The sequence below is a fragment of the Daktulosphaira vitifoliae genome, unplaced genomic scaffold (genome assembly GCF_025091365.1).
Source record: "Daktulosphaira vitifoliae isolate Bord-2020 unplaced genomic scaffold, ASM2509136v1 Scaffold_4, whole genome shotgun sequence".
Classification (NCBI taxonomy): Eukaryota; Metazoa; Arthropoda; class Insecta; order Hemiptera; family Phylloxeridae; genus Daktulosphaira; species Daktulosphaira vitifoliae.
The window spans coordinates 20,042,796-20,057,019 of NW_026099575.1; the positions used below are offsets into that span (position 1 = coordinate 20,042,796).

At 23.8% G+C, this 14,224-nt stretch overlaps 1 protein-coding gene and 4 non-coding genes across 7 annotated transcripts in view; 2 read left to right on the forward strand and 3 right to left on the reverse strand.

The window, feature by feature from the left end:
- The window catches only part of LOC126903529 (discoidin domain-containing receptor tyrosine kinase B-like), a 119,055-nt gene that overhangs the window by 90,332 nt on the left and 14,499 nt on the right, over window positions 1-14,224 (reverse strand). For 2 of the 3 annotated variants that reach the window (XM_050681715.1, XM_050681713.1), the window contains exon 2: window positions 7,597-7,646. The exons of the other annotated variant lie outside the window; for it this stretch is intronic. The gene's annotated coding sequence lies outside the window, so the exon portion shown is untranslated. The remainder of the gene's footprint in view (window positions 1-7,596; window positions 7,647-14,224) is intronic. 3 annotated transcript variants of the gene reach the window in all.
- On the reverse strand, window positions 1,073-1,146 carry Trnat-agu (transfer RNA threonine (anticodon AGU)). Its single transcript has one exon. It is a non-coding gene; the product is annotated as a tRNA-Thr (tRNA).
- Window positions 2,606-2,679, reverse strand: Trnat-agu (transfer RNA threonine (anticodon AGU)). The gene has a single exon. It is a non-coding gene; the product is annotated as a tRNA-Thr (tRNA).
- On the forward strand, window positions 3,370-3,443 carry Trnat-agu (transfer RNA threonine (anticodon AGU)). The gene has a single exon. It is a non-coding gene; the product is annotated as a tRNA-Thr (tRNA).
- Window positions 6,614-6,687, forward strand: Trnat-agu (transfer RNA threonine (anticodon AGU)). Its single transcript has one exon. It is a non-coding gene; the product is annotated as a tRNA-Thr (tRNA).

The following is a 14,224-nucleotide window of genomic DNA, read 5'->3' on the forward strand; positions in this document are numbered from 1 at the left end:
TACCATTCTCGTTTGCGCTCGCATCAAAAGCACTCTATCGTATGTATACCTACAAATCCTCAATGTTTACACAGACTATTTGCCTTTTCGTCTTCAATTTATTACGCACACGACCTTTGTGTAGCAACGTCGTTTACGCGTCATGTCCATTTGGTATTCTCACAGGGCTTTATGACATTACCAATTCAGATTTTGAATTGCCATCGGTTTCATCCCCTAGTTTGACAACAATGCACCATAATATTGCGGACTATAGGTGGGCTTACAGCGAAGGGTAATATTGACTGCAAACTTCCGTATTACGATATCATACTCATCCGTTTTAAATTGAGAATAAAAACTATTCGTAAAAAACACTTAACAACATTACGGCAGCTTTCTGATCAAATCGTGTTGTCGTCGATACAATATAGTATAACGATTATTGACATTTTTTTATGGTTTTGAATATATTGCGATAGTGCAATGTATTACATGTGAAAATTCTACAGGTTGTTGTTATAAAAATGAGAATAATATATTTGTATAACAATAGCATAAATAGGTTCAGGTCATATAAAACCGTTGTCGTTGTCCTTTTTCGACCTACCCTCTGTGTCTTTTCAGCAGTCATATGGAGTAGGCATGCATCCTTAAAATCGAAACCCTCAAAAAGCAAATAATAAATACTTAAAAGGATAATAAAAGAATAAATATACAGAAGGCATAAGAATGTTCAAACGCATATTTATTAAACTACTCAGTAATATTATACTTATGAGACCGCAGGTTTACTGTAGTTATTCAAGCTATAATAAATCCGTTGCAACTAAATTGTTTTAGTAAAAACATTTTAATTCTTTACGTACATTTAAGTGGTCTATTAAATCATTGCATTGTACCGCTATAATTTTAATATTCTTTAGATGCATTTGTGAATTTTATCAATATTTTTACAGGCAATGTATAGATACGAATAACAAAAATAAAATTCTTTAAGTATTCTAGTACTGTGAGATTTTTTTTATGAATGTAAACTAATTCAATAAAAAATACTGAGAAAAATAATGCAAAAAATTTGCCCACACGGCAAAGGCACTGGCGAGATTCGAACTCACGATCTCCTGTTTACTAGACAGGCGCTTTAACCAACTAAGCCACAGCGCCGTTGGTGGCTCCTTGGTTGAATTTTAGGTTTTTTAAGTTTCACCGAACATGTTATTTACATATTATATCTGATTGTATGTCAATGATATCTTTAATGAAGTTTTTTCTTTAAAGCTTAAGTATTAAAGGAAACTTATTATTCTTTATAAGTTGATAAAAATCTAAGAACTTATTTCGTAAAAAAAATACTTTTATTTATCTTGAAATAACTTATTTCAAACAAGTAATTATGAATTTCTTGACATAAATTACATTGTCGAATATAAAATATAATCTTTTTTATTAATTTTAAAACACTTGTTAAGGCTTACGTGTAAATTATACATGCATCAAATCTCCATTGTCAATATTATTAAAATAATAATTTATTAATAATATAATATGTTGTTACCTTATTGATTACTACTGTCGCCTATATGCTTTTAGCACAGATATGATAAAACTTGATCTTATCTAGTATTTTTTTAAATCATACATAAAGATTTAGTAGAAGTTTAGATTTTTTTTTTTAATTATTACTAACTTAGAAAGTTAATCGGTTAAAATAATATAAGGAATTTATAAACTGAGAAAATTGAATTTGAATTTCAAAACATCGTGTTATTTTATAATATACCATAATTTTCGAGGGTTATATTGTTCGAATAACCTACTTCTTCTACTTGTTTGACAGCAAGATACAAACAATATAACTTATCTTATTTTTTCTGTGTACCTTACATAATATGTAAGGTACATATTATATTATATACCACGTATTAAACTTAGTATTTATACTAAGAGATTTTAAATATAAAAATAAAATATTGAATTCGAATAAAAACTGAGTTACCTGGTATTTCGATCTAACTTTAACCTTTTAAAATATTTCTCTTATAGGTTAGAGACTAATTCAAATTACTTCAGGCATAAAGTTAGAAAATTTTTTTAAAGATAATTTTACAATATTTGGTCATGAGATGCAATTTTTTTTTTTTTAACTTGTAATTTAGGATCAAAATATATTAGTATTAAAAATGGTTATAATTGTTGCTATTTTAGTGGAAAGGTCTAATATCCCCCAGAATCTACCACTGCATTGAATCATATTTAATAAGAAAAATTACTTATATTAATAATATATACTTTAATAGAGCAAAATCATACAAATTTTGTGTTACAAATTATTTTGTAATAATATTATAAATATAATATTATTTTTACTGAATTTCACCAATCAATTTTTGTATTATACTATGGATAATGTTTTCGAAAAAAAAAAATTAGTGTACCAATAGATAAAAATTAATAATATGAACAAATATATCCCTACTAATACATCACCCTTTTTGGTTGCTAACGGTAATTTTATTATTAATTCAAAAAAGTATTTTAGACATTTATTTATAGAGTTAATTAGTTGCTTTTGTATAAATCAAATATACACATAAAAAATTTTACTGTATTAGCACACTGCTGTAGGCACTGGCGAGATTCGAACTCACGATCTCCTGTTTACTAGACAGGCGCTTTAACCAACTAAGCCACAGCGCCGACATTATTAGAAATTTTAAAAATGATTTATGAATAAATTACTGAATTACCACACTACGAGATAAAAAGTGTAAAAGTTAAATAAAAATAATTTACTTTCTATTTAATATTTGAAAATAGAGTAACAACAAATTATGTTTATCGGATTTTTGTTATCAAATAAATTTTAAATTAATTGGTATTTATTTTACAAAGACCTCAACGTTCTTCATATTTATAGGAAAACATAATTTATTTGAGGTAATTCATTAAATATACTCTAAAAAATTAATCTAAATTTTTTATTTGTATGCTATATTCAAAAAAAAATCTATAATATATATTGATTTGTATTTTAACGTTTTCTTAATTTGTTTTACATGTTGATGAAGTGAGCCCATTCTTTTTATTTCAATAATTATCTTTAGATGATTTGATGAGACATACATATATATGTATAAGTATAATTAATATAATCTAATTTTATTTAGAAAATTTCTTTCTTAACTTTTATTAATTGTCTTATAAATTAGGAATAATTTATTGCATGTGTTACTATACTAATCAATAAAACAATATTTATCTATCAGATTACAAGTTATACAAAAAATTTACTTTAAAAATATTAATTTTATTAAGTATTATAATTACTTGCCCTCATCCATGAGCTGAACTAGCTAACACAACTCATTTTGAACCGCAGGCCTCAACGGCGCTGTGGCTTAGTTGGTTAAAGCGCCTGTCTAGTAAACAGGAGATCGTGAGTTCGAATCTCGCCAGTGCCTTGGTTTAATGATAGAAACCACTCTATCCAAATATTTTTGTTTAGCAATATTTATTAATATTGTAACTTCATTTTCTATAAATATTGATAAATTGTATATTTTACAAATTTTAGTAAGTGAAAATTAATTATTATAATTATAGCTTATTCAAAATGACATTTAGGTGCAGATAAAGTAAAAAAATAAAAATATCAGGGATAGAAATTGAAACAATTTTGATTTTTGATCATTTTTTTTATATCTAGTAAATAAGTTATTTTTTATTAAATTTTTTAAAATACATATTGGAAAAACGAGCGCAGAAAACATAATATTTTGAGACCATCTTTGTAACCTTAATTGATTTTAAAATAAGACTTTAAAAAATTTAAGTTTAGTTGAGGTTTTTAAAACTATTTCATAATACATTCGGTTTATAAAATCATTACTTAAATAAATTCTTGAAAAAAATGTTATATAGATTAACTAACTACTAAATATGTTAAAGATTTTTAGTAGTGGTGTTCCCAGAATTTCATAATGAGGAGGGGAACGTAATAAAAAATTTACAGAACTCCATATTTCAGACTTTTTTTTTCCTTCATTATTATTAATTATTATAATTAACTTGTAAATTAATATTGCTGTTAATAAAGAGGCATGATGCCTCTTAATTAGCCCTATTTCCCGTGATTACGTCATTGCATATTGGTTCCTAGCCCTGAAAAGAATATAAAATTATTTTCCAAGGATTAATATCAACTCAAAAACTATCAATTTAACTAACCTTATTAAAAAATTTCTATCATTTCAATTCATTAATATCAAATTTAATAATTATTATTTATTTATGTTATATACACTAAGTGGAACAAATCTAACTGACATCTCTGTAACCTATAATCTACATAACATTTTATACTTTTTTTTAACCATTATTTTCAATATAGGACTATATTTAAAATGTGTTTTCTACTATTTTTCGCAATTACAAAAAATATTTTAAAAGTAAAATTTTTTTTTAAATTTTAAATTAACAATTTTATAGACAAATGTAAAAAAAAAATTTGACACCAAAAACTCTTGAATTAATTTAGTAGTTACGTTTATAAAGATTTTTGAAGTCTGTTAAATTTTGAATTTTTTTGCCATTTCCTATCAAATGTTAGTTCATTTTATGTAAACGACGGAAGTAAACATTATCGTTTTACGTTATTTACTGGTAACAGTACACTATTTCTTTTCCATGGATAATAATAACGTTTGAATGCTATTTTTACAGAAATGATTATCTTTAATCTTTATTATAACATGTTAGAAACATTGTCGTATGTTAACTATATGTGTTCGATGGTTAGCCAAGTAAAATGATAACAGTTATAAATTAGCGTGAATCCATTATTGATATCATATTATAGTATATTGCTTGACAAGAGATTTGATAATAAATGCACTTATTCGGTGTTATGTTCACTATTTCTTATTATAATATGTTTTAGATAACGTTTTTATAATTTTTTTTAATAAACGTTATTTTTATCCAATGAAAAGAAATCGCATACTGTTAACTGTAAATAACGTAAAATGATAATGTTTACTTCCGTCCTTAACATAATATAAACTAACATTTGATACCATAAGAAAATCGTAAAAAAATTCAAAATTTAACAAACTTCAAAATTCACTATATACGTAATTACTGAATTAAAATAAGAGTTTTTGGTATCAAATTTTTTTTTTAACTTGCCTATAAAATAGCTATTTTAAAATTTTAAAAAATAATTAATTTTTTAAATATTTTTTATAATTACAAAAAATAACATACAACATATTTTAAATATAGTCCTATGTGGTAAAAATTGATTAAAAGAAAGGATAAAATGTTATGTAGATTATAAGTTATATGAGTTGTCAGATAGATTTTCCACTTTGTATAACGAGAGTATAGGGCAAGAGTACAGCCATTTTAATATTATAATTAAAATTAAATATTTAATAAAAATTAAAACTTAGTAAAATTTAATAAATAGTATTATAGATTTTATCTAATACACAAATACAAATAACATGAACATTTAAAAACAACTATATATTCAAATAATTAATTAGTACATTAGATTTAATACATTCATTGAATGATTAAAATAATCCATAGTTGGAAATTATTATACGCATTACACAAAAATTTTATTTTCCTAATAATTCAAGAATATCTCATCATTAATCGGTTTGAAAATAAACGTAACATCATGCAAGTCTCCTAGTTGAAAACATGCAAATATTCAAATATCTCATAAAGAGAGTAGTTTTTTTCAGACATTTTTAACATAATAAAATTAAGGAAGTTGTTTTGAAATTTTTCTATATCATTTACTAAAAACTGTTGGTTAGGATTCCAAAACGATTGTTCCATATTCTAAAATTGGATATAATATTGAACTAACATACAATATAATATTTTTTAACAGGAAATATTAGAAAATTCTCTACAGTACCTTTTTATAAAACATTAGGTAGCCTTACCACAACAAATATTTGTAATATGAGTTTTAAACATTAAGTCATTATATAAAACTAAACCTAAATCTTTAATTTCAGTAACTGTAATAGTACTTAATTATTTATGTGATAATCATATTTATTTTTAGATCGATTCTGACTAAGTATTTTGAATCTTTAAACATTTGAATACAAACCATTAATATTACTCAATTCATTAAAATGTATTAAATTTGTTTGGAATAATTTACAATCATCTAGAGAATTTATAGAGAAATCAAATTTTATATCATCAGCAAATGAAATATGTTTACAGTTCTTAAAAATTTGACCTACATTATCAATAAATATAAAAAACAACAATGGTGACAAATTATAGTTTGTAGTTTTATAATTATACATTTTAATTTTTGTTAATTTACTTTAACTTGAAGTTAGACCATGGTTAAGGGCAGTGATGGTTAAACTAAACCTCTTATTTTAGATATACAAATTTATAAAGGAGTTTTAATATCATTTATTTAATGAATCAATAAATTAATTTTTGCAAAGAAATTCAACATTTGTTTAAAAGGTTAGACTTTGTGTAATATTTTCATATATTAGAATTAAAATTTTTTTGTAAAATGGCAATAAGAATAGAGGAAGTAGTTTGTGTCTAAATACGGTTGTTTTTACAATGTGAGGTCAACGGCGCTGTGGCTTAGTTGGTTAAAGCGCCTGTCTAGTAAACAGGAGATCGAGAGTTCGAATCTCTCCAGTGCCTAGTGTGCTATTTGTACACTTTTTGCAATTTTTTTTTATATTTTGTGTTTTTTTTTACATATTTTAAACTAAATTCTAAAAGTTAAGCATTCAAAACATTAAATTGAACGTTTGGTAGGTTTAAAAATTGATTAAATATAACATTTTTTTTATTAACCAAGTATATCTGCTTAATATTATAGAAATTTTTATTTTATAAAAAATATGGAACNGTGTGCTATTTGTACACTTTTTGCAATTTTTTTTTATATTTTGTGTTTTTTTTTACATATTTTAAACTAAATTCTAAAAGTTAAGCATTCAAAACATTAAATTGAACGTTTGGTAGGTTTAAAAATTGATTAAATTATAAATTTTATATTATAAAATTATATTATAAATTATAATTTAATAATTCAAATTTAAGAATTTCAATTACTTCATCGAAATACACGATAAAATAGATTTTGAGTATTTTGTGTATTAATTATTTCAACACAAGAAGTTAAGTATACTGAAGCTGTATGTATAAGTATATATAAGCCATTAAAGGTTTCGCCCGCTACATTTTATAATTAAAACCTGATATATATTAATATATAGTATTATTTTACATTTCTTCGATTTGTAAATTGACAAATTTGTAATATTCATTTTATTTGTATAATACTATCGATTATAGATATAATACTAATTTATACTTAATTATTATATAAGTCACCCAAACAAATGGTCTTACATTAATTAAAAAAAAACTATTACAAATGGATACTATGTAAGATAAATAATAACGGTTACTTTTGTCGCACAATATATTTTAACGATTATAACGCAAATGCTCAATAATACATTTGACAATTTCGTTTATTAGGTCAACAAAAATCTCAGTTCCGCAGAATTCTGCAATTAAAAATATCACAATAAATCTTACCTGTTTAAATTTCTTGTAATCAATTTTCATCATTAAAACTTTATCTGAATCTAAACAAAATAATTAAAAATTGGTAATGAATTATAAAAATTTTAAAAATTATCAAAAACTAGACGATTAAAAATATATTGTTTTATACGGTACTTAAAATTATAAAAAATAATTACACTTAAAATTATTTAACTTAAAACAATATTTTATTCAAAGATACATTTTTTTACAAATATCTAAATTTAACTTTTTTGTTTTAGAATATAAATTTAGTATAATATTAGGAAAATATATTATTTTTTGAAAGAGTCATTTTTTGCATTACTCGATCATAAAAAAATTGTACAACAATTTATTGTCTAATTATTGTTATTCTTTTTTTTACTTAAGAAGATTGACAGATGTTTGTTCACAACCATGAAACTATATTGCTAAAAAAAAAACACATAAGATATATGTCTTTCGTTTTCAATGAAGTAGAAGCTTTGTGGTTTTTCCCTGTAAAACCGATTTGTGGAACAAAGGAAAAAGACTATTACTAAAGAGGAATGATACCCAGTGGGAAAATGCAGTATGATGAAAACGAATATACACGTGGTCCATAATGGTTCTTTAAATTAATACTAGTAGGCTACACTAAACATATTATATTTATAGACTGTAGCATTAGTATATAACAACGAACTGGTATTTTGTTTTACGTGAAAGGCCTAGGTAAAAAGTATTGCTTCGATTTTCATATCAGTGGTATAGCAAACCAAAAAAGTACTTTTAAGAATTTTTCAGAAGTTTTCTTTAAAATTTATATTATAATAAGAGTGTATGTAAATTCTAATTTTGGAATATTATAAAATGGTAGAATTTCAAAATTTAATAGTAATTTCTAGTGTATATATAAAACACATTAAAAAAAGTCACTTGCATCTTATGTGTGACTATAATTTAGGCTTAAAATAAATATATGTTTATTCTAGATTTTGATCATATCAAGACATATATTATGTTGAATAAATTAGGGAATATGGTACATTATTCCCATTTAAAGTACAAGTATATTAACATGACACATATTTTTAAATAATATTTAAACATTTTAAAATTAATTTTACCTTGAAAATTACACACAATTACAAATATCATTTATCATTTTGTAAAAATGATCAATAATTTTATTTAAAGCTTATGGTTTATTTTACCCCAGATAAAAAGAATAAAAAAATAATTGTTTCTTTACATATTTAAATAAATATTTTTTTTTAACTTAGTTTTGATAATAATTTGTATTAACTATTACGCATTTTTTGTTAGTAAGAAAGAAAGAGTATATTAGACTACTTATTATTATTAATACATAACAAATTTATTCTCACTAGTGAATAAATATTAAAATGTTCATAAAATATGTACATATATATATTTAGTTTAAGAAACCAACTTTTAAAAAATGCAGTTTCATTCAATCGGGACAAAACTGCTTAGCTTCAATTTTCTCAAATAGGAAATCATTTTTAAATGTTATTATAATACTATAGAAAAATATAAAAATCCATTTTAATTTTTAATTTTTATATGATTATGTTTGTGACGCATATTTGTAGAAAGCAATGCTTGATAATTTATTTGGTGTATTTATATCAAATTCTACAGTAGTAATTTGTTTTAGTAATCCAGATGTATTGTCTTAGGTAGATATCAAGAATTGAATAATTTGTTACATAGATTAAAAATAAGGTATACAGAAATGAAATACTGAAATAATTACATTATTTTTAATTTTTCCTATAATACTATCAAATTAAAAAAAATAAAATAAAATAAAGTTTTTATAACTGAAGAAAAGAAATATATTATATTAGCTTCAATATACAGATTAGAGGGTATTAATTTTATTATTTAGAGTTTATGATATTATTATTTTTTTTTTTTGTATTCGTTACTACTTTTTACAAATGATGAAAAATTCGCTTTCGCCCTTTTACATATTTGGGATCAATATTATTTAACCACACATTTTTAGTGTTACTAAAAATCATAAAAAATAGATAAAAAATTAAAAAATATTATTAGCATATGCGATATATTCATGTTGAGTTAAAGTGTTTCGATAAGTAAAATAACTTATGATTTACTGCATATGTCCTTATTTTTTAGCTTTGAAAAAAACAAAGAAAAAATTGTATTTTTTTTTTATTATTGTCGCTTTTTCTCAGCTCTTACTGGACGATTTTAGGCAATTTATTTTGCTTACTTATTTATTATGATTACTTATTATGTTACTACAGTACTCCTTTCTCGAGAACCCTATTGATTAATTAAATCATTTGAAGGAGAAAATAATTGTAAATACTTATAATGTTTTACAATAACCTACAAGTATACTTGTGTACTGAAACATAGTTTTTCATATTTTACTAAGTAAAAAATATTAAGTCAGAAAAAAATTATATTTTTTTGCGATGAAATATAGGAAAATTAGATAAAATTACATCACTTCATATTACTGCAGAGTATTTATGATTATTTTTTACTAAAATTTATGTTTATCGAATAAATATTCATCATATTCTATTCATTCATTATAAAATATAACGGTTCAATTTTTTATTAACAAGTAACACGAAAATATTATATATACGTATTAATTATATAAATAGCTACTTACTATTAAATAAATTGTTACATAACATCAATACCGAACCGCTTAAAATAAATTTTACACTAAGATAAAATAACTTTAATTTTGTTTCTTAATTAAACTATATATATAGCTAACAGATGTCTACATTTAACTCTAGTAAACCTATATGGATTATATGATTAACATACAATAAAAGTCATTATTATTCCAAGAATTTTCAAAGATCATAAACAATTTAGAATATTTTCATGGAAGTTGTTATGTCATCGGTGTCACAATTTTGCCCTAATGTGACTTTCTAATGGGCCTTAAGTAATGTATTAATTTTTCGATTTTGATTGATTACACATTTTAGTTTAATAATTGAGTGTTGTATTTAGTGTGTGTTGTGTGAACTTTTAACGCGTATATTCGTTAATTTTTACTTTTCAAAATAACATTTTATTTGAATATATAGTTGTTCAGTAAGTAAAGTAACGGGTTTCTATTGTTCTCATTGTTTGTATCAATTTACCTGTTTCCTTACTTACTGAACACTCTGTATATTATAAAGTTGTAGTATTTAATATTTTTATATATATTTGCAAAATGTCTCTGTTCCTGTTGATAACCTCCTTACAAACAGGTTAGTTAAAATTAATTTTAAGTTCAACTAAGCTAAAACAAATCACTAATATTTTATGAAGTTATCCATTATTTATTATTGATGTATTTATAAAAAAAGACTTTTAAAGACTGTGTTACCAATTATTATTATACTATATACTACTTATAATTATCATTTAATTAAAGTAATATTTTATTTTTTTCGGCTTTATACTAATATAATAATGGATATAACTAACAGATGAAAATTTAAGTTACAATTTTTTATTAGATTTAAATGTATATGTATGTATTATACACTTCTAATATAATGTTCAAAAACTATCATATATTTTTTAATAACAAGAAATCAACTGATGCATCATGTCGATTCAATTGTGTAGGGTACATTAAAGCGAAAGATATTGCCGTTTAATATGTACATTAGATAATTGTATAAACACAGTTATCTTATAATCTCTTATTTTTTTTTATTTGTGAACATTTCGTAACAGAGTAATCAAGTTTTGAATTTACTTTTAAGGCAAAAAACTCCTTTATTTCTACTTCAATAAATATTTGAACTGTCGCAAAGTCTCTTATTATAATTATTAATAATTTTTATAAACATTATATTATATGTTCGTACGATTTATTTTATAACAACGTGCTAAAATTACTTCACTACTTGATGTGTCACATATGAAGGGTATGATAAAAGTTCCTACTCTGAAATTTTAATGTTTATATGGAGTGACGAAATTTAAATGAAAAAAGTTGGGGAGTACTTTGGCCACTTCTTCCCCTTTTGCCACTATTCTCCTGATGGTGTACTACTCATCAAAACATTTTATCCCCGAAGTTAGTTATTTTTGCGGCCAATGCGAACTTTCTCATTTTGTGCTGTAGCTACAAAACGCCCCTCAAACTCATAGTGATAAATGAAAAAACGTCGTACAAAAGTTTCATCGTTTTAAGTAATATGACAGCATTATTTTTCATTAAAAAAAAGTAATATCCTCCTGCTTATCTTTACAAACTTATCTGTTCTCGTGTTATTCTGTCCTATTACTAACAATACAATTTCAGATTACTGTGATTGGTTTTAAATGAAAACCCATCAGAAATATAACTAGACGTTACTAAGTCCTTCAAAATATGAACTTTGAAAACAGAGTGGTGCCCTGGTTTAAAATTTAAGATAGGCTGAGTTATAATTATTAGAATTTAAACTTATAGTACCAGAGTTTGGTTTCTCTCAGACCTGTACCTAAAGCTGGCTTTGATAACACGTTTGGGCCTATCCGATCTACCCGCTGGGAACCCAACTGTATGAAAAACACTCATAACTTATCTAGATCAACGTCTTAAATTAAGAATATACTTTCGTCTCTTAATCCAATTAAGATTTACCTTACTTACGAATTAAATATTTAAAAAAAATAAAAATGTCTACACTATTTTGTTTCGGTAATTACTTGTTATAAAACATAAAATCTTAGAAGATTTTAAATACGTGATATAATTTGATTATTATAGATCAAAGTGGATACAGTAATTAAGTTAGTGATTTGTTGATACAATTTTTATAATATGTACATATTATGTCGATTGTCAATTACTTACTGTCAAAATTCACCCTTCTAGTTTCTAGCACTTCACGTGTAGCACGTGTTCTACTTAAAGCTTTGATAAAATAAAAAGAACCTGTCAAATATCAAAATTTAATTTGTCAACACCGTAATATCTCATAATAACTTTTGCGAAAGATTCTTCTTTTAACAGTGGTGACAACTAACTCCTCACAAAAAGCCGGTTTAGGTTTTGTTTCTTTATCTGTAGATATCCTTTGAGAAATATCCTTCAAAAGCTGTATATGATATCGAAAAAATTTCCTGGTATTCTCAATGTTAATAGTGAATTCTTTCAAAAAGTATTAAGTTAATTTTATATAAATTATATATGACGCGTTTAACCACATAGTTGGGCTTAAATTTTAGACTTAATGTTAAATTATATAACTATAAATTTAACTTAAAACTACTAATCTCATAGAATAAAAAAAAAAAAAAATTAAGAGCAAAACAAGAATGTCACATTAAATTAATATTGAATGGTTTAAATTTCCATTAGAGAATACTTTTTCTTAGTTTATGTTTGTGTAAACTGCATGAAATGATATAGTGATGAATTTTTTTTTCTAGAGTTATAATTTTAAAATAATTCTCAAACAATTAAAAACATAAATTTTATTTTATTTAAAAAAAATATTTTTAGAGAAATATAATTATTATTTCAAATAATTTGCACAAATTTAAATAGTAAAAATGTTGAAATTATCTCGTATAAGGGTTACCGAGTATGAAGATCTAAAACAACACTAAAAAAGTATTTTGCAAAGACGCCGTTTTACGTGACTGTTATAAACTCGCCTGGATTGTTTTTAAGTGTAGCACAACTATAATAAAACACTGTTTGCCTAGATAACCCTGGAATAGAGTAACAGCATTCTATTTAAAAAAATATGTGGTTTTTATATGTATATTTTTGTTTGCAATAAAAACGTTGCAAAGACTGCGTATAAAATAGTTGTTGCTACTATGTAAAATTATGATAATTGCCTTTCGGGTAAAACCGTACATGTACACAACATAACAAATCTAGGGTGATTATAAAACACATACCGAGCTTGTACTCTGTTAATACTAAATTATGCAAAGGATTAAAAAATATATAGTGTATTATAAACATAGCTATAAAAACTGTATATGGATCCAATAAGTACAATGATATTCCTATAACTATTTTTGCTCACTATTATTATACAGAATGATTCTTTTAATATTAATACCTCAATTTCTCTTAAAATAATTTATGTATATATTTTTTTGATAGATACATACGTATCTCTATTTATCTGTTAAAAAATAGTTTTACCGTTTTATATCTTATAGTGATGTCAACTTTATTTTTTCAAAAATCAACATATATATTTAACTAGCTTATAAAATAGAAAATGACTAGTCGACAACAACTTTTATTTCAGAAGTTATTAACAATTTAAAATATTGACAAAAGGTGAGACGCGGATGCTACTATTTTTATCACTATATATTCCTCAGTCTCATTTCTGCTCCCGCATAGATATAAAAATATTTTTTATAATTATCTACATTTTTACTTATCTCTTTCTTTTTAGTAATTTCTATCCAAATTAGAAAGTGNACAAAAGGTGAGACGCGGATGCTACTATTTTTATCACTATATATTCCTCAGTCTCATTTCTGCTCCCGCATAGATATAAAAATGTTAAAAATATCTTAAATACTGGTAAAAAAGTTGTCCAAAACGCCTGTGGTATGAAATTGTTTAAGTGAAAAAAACTTTTACTAATATAAAAATATTTTTTATAAT